Source organism: Diabrotica undecimpunctata, unplaced genomic scaffold, assembly GCF_040954645.1.
Source record: "Diabrotica undecimpunctata isolate CICGRU unplaced genomic scaffold, icDiaUnde3 ctg00000598.1, whole genome shotgun sequence".
NCBI lineage: Eukaryota > Metazoa > Arthropoda > Insecta > Coleoptera > Chrysomelidae > Diabrotica > Diabrotica undecimpunctata.
In genome coordinates this window covers 657,443-663,785 of record NW_027311904.1, presented here as the reverse complement: position 1 = coordinate 663,785, position 6,343 = coordinate 657,443, and positions in this window count along the sequence as shown.

The window sequence follows — 6,343 nt, the reverse complement described above, 5'->3', positions numbered from 1 at the left end:
GCAACTTGTTCGTGCCGAGCGAGGTACTGGGAGTTTGTGGCTGCTGACAGAGTTAGATTTCAACGTAGGATAAAAGAACTTGCTAAAATTATTAATCCTGTATTAGACGTAAGCCATAGAAATAAATACATGTAAAAAATTGAATATATTAATTTACCACACTTTCCCCTTCCACTACAGAAATAAATTATTTAAGTTATATGTAGCAGAATATCTTTTAAAAACTAATAGTCACTATGTGTCTAGAAGATAAGTCAGACAAACTGAATAATTTTTATGGAAGGTTATCCACATTTAAAAACTGGAGGGGATTGGTTCCTTCGGTTGAGTTAGCAGTATATGGATTTTATTATCTACAAAAAGAAGATATTGTAAGGTGCTTTTGGTGTCATGTAGAAATTTATAATTGGTTATTTACTGATGATGTTTATAAAGAACACATCAAATTCAGTCCAAACTGTAGTTTTGCACAAACAATTTACTCCAAATTTTCCAAGTGCCAGAAAAATTATAAATCAACACCAGACATGAAAATCGAAAACAAATTTCCTAAGTATCAGATTAGTAAAGACATAAAAACCAAAAAGAGTCAACTAACAGGAAATACAAATTTATATCTAAATGTGCTTCTCAGTTTGATGCATTTTGTCTTTTTGTTATTGAGTATTTACATAAGTAAAAAAGAATGTAAAATATAAACCAATATTTAGATGTAAACAAAACTGTGTGCATGTTTAATTATTTAGCCTATTATATAAAAAAATAAAACATTTTTTTTGTAAAAAACAGTTTTTATTTTAATACTATAATACATTATTTTTATTAATCCATGAATTATGTGTAAAATCCATCCCTAACCACTTCACAAACACCCTATTGCCCTTTTTTTTCAATACCTTCTCCACCAAGTAGACATCAGGGTACTGGGTTTTCCTTAATTCTTCGCTGTAAAACGCTCCTTGAATTTCTTCTTTGCGTGAATCTTCTAATAAGTAAGTCACTGGATTTGTCTGCTTGACTTTTCTTATTTTAAAAATCTCATTTGTCCAGTTGGGCAAATAACCCTTAGTAAACAAATTTCTATATCTCGAAATTCGGACGTGATCACCAACATTAAATTTATGTTTCCTGGGGTCAATGATTTTAAGGTAATTATATGTAGTTATATTCTTGGCATTCTTTTCATTAACTTTGCTAGGAATGGCACCTGTAGTCGAATGTTTGGTATTATTGTATTTTTTACTATATCAGAAAGATTATTCACCCATTTGTAAGTCCCCTGCAAGCTGAACTGCCTCCACAACATCGATTTTATTGTTCTGATTACTCTCTCAGCAATGGAGGCTTTTAAATTCGAGAATGTGCTGTAGTGGTTAATACCATGTGACTTCATAAGTTCATGAAACTGAGAATTGTAAAACTCTTTACCCAAATCTGTTTGAAGGTTTTTTGGTGGCTTCTTCATTTGATTTAAAATTTTTTTCATGGCTCTAGTAATTTCAGTCCCTGTTTTTCTTTTAACAGGTTCGGCCCACACAAATTTACTAAACGCATTAATTACAATGAGAATATATTGGTATCCATTATTAACTTTGGCATAAGGAATCATTATAGCTAAATCTGCTTGAATCAGATCGTTTAATCCTTTGATGATTACATGTCTCCGTCTAAAATTTTTTTTTGCCGGTTTATGCAGTTCATGTACGACTTGTAATTTAATGTTTGACATCTTTTTCTAAAGGACAACGAAGGGTCATATATACCACAAAATTCGAATCTTTATCTAATTTAAAAGAAATTATATCACCTTGAAAAATCTTTACTCCTGGTAGCTGCTCATATTTATACTCTGTATTTACTGATTTCGAGGTTATCATTACTTCTCCACTTGAAACATTAATTTGCACATTATCAATAGTACCACTTAGTGTAAATTGATATGAAAATAAACCACTATCCAATATATAATATTCTTTGTTCAGATTTGTTGCTTTTGTTCCTTTGAAAGTTAATACACATTTACTATAAAAAGAAGAAGGATCACACACAAAATATAATGGATGGGAAGATGAATAAGGAGTTTGACAATTGTTTAAAAAATGACTTCCAAATCTATTTATAGGCATTACTGTATTATACCACCTTCTCGAAGTTCTTCAATTATAGATATATTTTCATTCACGTGTCCGTCGTTACCCGCAGCTTTTGAAGCTACAAGCAGTCGCAATCTATCTATGAGCTCATTAAAATCATCGAAGTATTTATACTCTAATTGCTTGGCACTATATTTTTTGAAAAGCGCACCACCCTTTGTTTTTAAATTTTTAGCTAAGTTTCGGGTAACAGGGCCTTTTGCTAAATTTCCGGGGAGTGAACTTAAACGACTTCTAAATGGTTGGGGTCTTGTTTCCAAAGCTGGTTTAATAATAAAATTATATTTATCCTTTATTTTTGATGGAATACTTTTTATAGGCAATTCTGGGTTGTGGTTTCTATAAATTGCATCTGTTCTACGTAAAATATCAATATATTCATTAACATCTGTTTTTTTAAACGATTGGGGGTTTACTTTAAATAGTAACTCATAAAGACCTGGCGTTCCCTTGTATCTTATATTATTAATAATTAAATCAGCCCCATCAAAATCAATTAAGGAATTTCCAATAGAAAATTTTTCAGTTTCCAAGTCATGATAAACTCCTAAGTCATGATCGAAATCACCTTTTGTGTCTTCGATGTTAGCTTTAATATATTTCTTTGGCAATGGTGAAGCATAATTCTCATAAAATTGATTCATTATATCTGGATTAGTGATCATCTGATTAAATTCTCTAAGCGTATCCTCAAAATATCGATTAATATTCTCATCCGTGGTATTCGTTTGTTCTTCTAACTCAAAAGTTTCTTCTGGTTGTGGTGTGAATACTTCTTCCGTTGGAATAATAGATTCATCTCCAAAATTAGTAGGTGTTTTTGACCCCTCAGGGAGTATACTTGTATTTGGGGAAGAAAAGGCTAAACGATAATTAGATTTTCGCATTTTATACCTTTTTGGTGAGCCTAATTTCAATGGCTTTTGAAACGAATACTCTGGTTCTTGTTTAATAGATGGAGCGGTTTCTAGTTTATGCAAAAGTTCATTAAGTGGTTGAGTAATTGGTTTATAATTTTTTCTAAAGCAGACTGAGACTGAGCTATGTCATGTTTTAAACTACGATACTTTTTCTTTAAAGCTTGTCGTGATAAAAGCAGTTTTCGCGTAACTTTGGGATCCATTGTGTATTCTAAACCCCGTTTTTACAGCCTTATATACTTATCGAACCCACAGCGATATCGACCCATTGATTTGGAAGAGTCTTTATCAATGACTATAAATCCATATCTGTCTTTCCAGCAAAATGAGCATAAATCTTTAAACTGTGGGAAAGTCATAACAATGTTTACGTGGTCATCAAAGATATGTTTTAAATTTGTAAAGTCCTGTTGAAAAACTACGAGTAAATTAGAATTATCTCTAATTAATTGTTTTGAAATTGCACTATATGTTTGACATAAATAAAAGCAATCTAAGTGTTTGTGTCTTCCGTAACAATAATAATTCTGTATAATTTTTTGATCACGGGATGGAATATCATCAAAAATAACTACCGAATTCTCTTTAATATCATCTGGAGGTGGTACATTGGATGAGTCATTATATTCTTCATAGCCAATTTCCTTTATAGGTTCAATTAAGCTTCGTAAGTACGTATACTTTGGTTGATACAACGATTTGGAATATAAATAAATATTTTCAAATCTAAGACCATTTGGATGTTCAATTAAAGACAATAGTACGTTAGTCTTGCCGCAACCACTTGGTCCAACAATTAAAACCCTTTTGACTCCATTAAAAAGATAACTATGTTTTACTTGAAGTTCTTTGGTAATATCATCGTGGTTTGTAATGGGAAGAGAGAGTTTTTGTGGTTCAATTTTCATTGTGAAAAATGAGTTAAAAATTTCGGGTATATATAGCCCCAACACCTATATATATAAGAGGCAGAGTATGAAAATAAAACAAACTACTAAAAGAAAAGGTTGTGGGTTATTAAACTCACTCATTAACAAACTTCCTCTAGAGCTACATCTTCCAGGATATTCATATTGCGGACCAGGAACTCGTTTACAACAAAGATTAAAGCAAGGGGATAAGGGAATCAATAAACTAGACGAAGCTTGTAAACAGCACGATATTAAATACTCTAAGAATACTGATTTATTAACCAGACACGAAGCGGATAAGATTTTAGAAAACAAAGCTTGGGATATTGTAAAATCGAAAGAGACCCCATTTGGAGAAAAATCAGCCGCTTGGTTTGTTACAACAGCTATGAAAGGAAAACGTAAATTGGGAATGGGCCTTAAACCCAAAAAAGGCGGTTCCCTTCGTAAAAAGACAAATAAAAAAAAACGAGTGATTAAAACACCTAAAAAAGGAGGATTTTTACCACTACTTTTACCTTTATTAAGCGCGCTTGGAACTGTTGGGGGGATGGGGGCGGGAATTTACAAGGCTATTGGAGATGCAAAAGCTAATCGAATGAGTCTTGAAGAACAAAAACGCCATAATCTTGCCATGGAACAGAAAGGCAAAGGATTGTATTTAAGACCGTATAAAGGGTATGGATTATATTTAAAACAAAAGAGGTTAGTCTTTGTATGTGGGTATATTTTATTTTATAAAAACCCTTAAAAGGGCAACATTACAAGTTGCCATCCGTAGTCCGTTTGAAGAGGTTTACTCTCCGGACACTGGAACTCACTTAAGCATGGGTGTATGTTACCTGAAGTAAAATCTAATTAAAATATTAAACATCATATAATATAATTAACAACATGTACAATCTTTGGTAACACATTACATTTTAAAGGGTTTTTACCCAAATATTTTGGTGGCTCAGGCATGGTAACCTGTATTTTAACCTGATGATGGAACAGTTGTTCCGAAAACGTTCGTGCTTGTAATGTTGCCCTTTTAAGGGTTTTTATAAAATAAAATATACCCACATACAAAGACTAACCTCTTTTGTTATACGTGGTATACAGCCAGCTACAGGAATTATTTTCCTTGTGGATTTTATATTTAAAACCTTACTCAAAAAACTAAACCTTCCTCATCACGCTTTAACAAATACAGATATAATAAAGTATGGTAAAACATTACCATATTTTAGAGGTGTATTCATGAGAGATACGTTACCTAAAAATATTCATAAAAACGAATGTGGTGTTATAAATTTAGATTCAAGGAGTGGTGAGGGAACACACTGGGTAGCTTATGTAAAATCTAAATCTCAAGTAACTTACTTTGATTCATATGGAGATTTACCCCCACCACAAAATGTAATAAAATATTTTTTAAGTAAAGGTAATGTACAGATATATTACAACTACGACAAAATCCAAAACGATTCATACAAGTGCGGTCATTACTCACTAGATTTTCTATTCAACTACTATAAATAGCTACCAATGTAATATGTTTACGTAAAATGTCTTTAAACTTTACGCTTACTGGAAGCTCTTCAAATCTGAGCTATAATTTTAATCCTCCGATTTATCTTGAAGATGAATTTGACTATGAAATTGGTCTAACCAGTTTCTATAGTTTTAATACTATTCCAAATGTCGATGAAAGCAATAACGTTTTTCTCTGGAATTTCAAAAATTTTACCCATACCTACAAGCTACCTAAGGGGTCTTATGAATTGGATGATATTACAAAGCTTATTCAAGAAAACATGAAAAAGATTGATAATGATGCGACTTTAGAAATTACTCCACAGGTATCAACTTCCAAAGTTGTTATTAAAAGTAATCGAGAAATTTCATTCCTCCCCAGAAATTCCATTGGGAAATTGTTTGGTTTTAAATCACGACAACTAGTTCCAAACTAAACACATATTTCAGATAAACCGGTGGAAATATGGGGAGCAAACACCCTGTGTGTTGATTGTAACATCGCTTCAGGATGCTATTTAAATGGAAACCCTGTCCACTTGATTCACCAATTTTTTCCAATCGTTCCGATTGGGTATAAAATAGAGGATGCTCCTCAAAATATTTTGTATTATCCAGTTGGTATCAAGACAATCACCAACCTTACAGTAAAAATTATTAACCAAGCAGGTAAACTAATTGACTTTGGAGGAGAAGAAGTTACGGTTAATCTACATCTTAGAAAACGTATATAATGGTTCTAGTTTTTTCTCACATACCAAAAACATATATAAGGAGATTACCTTCTAAAATAATAACATCATCTAATCGTCGCTTCTTACAATCGTTAGGATTTAAAGTA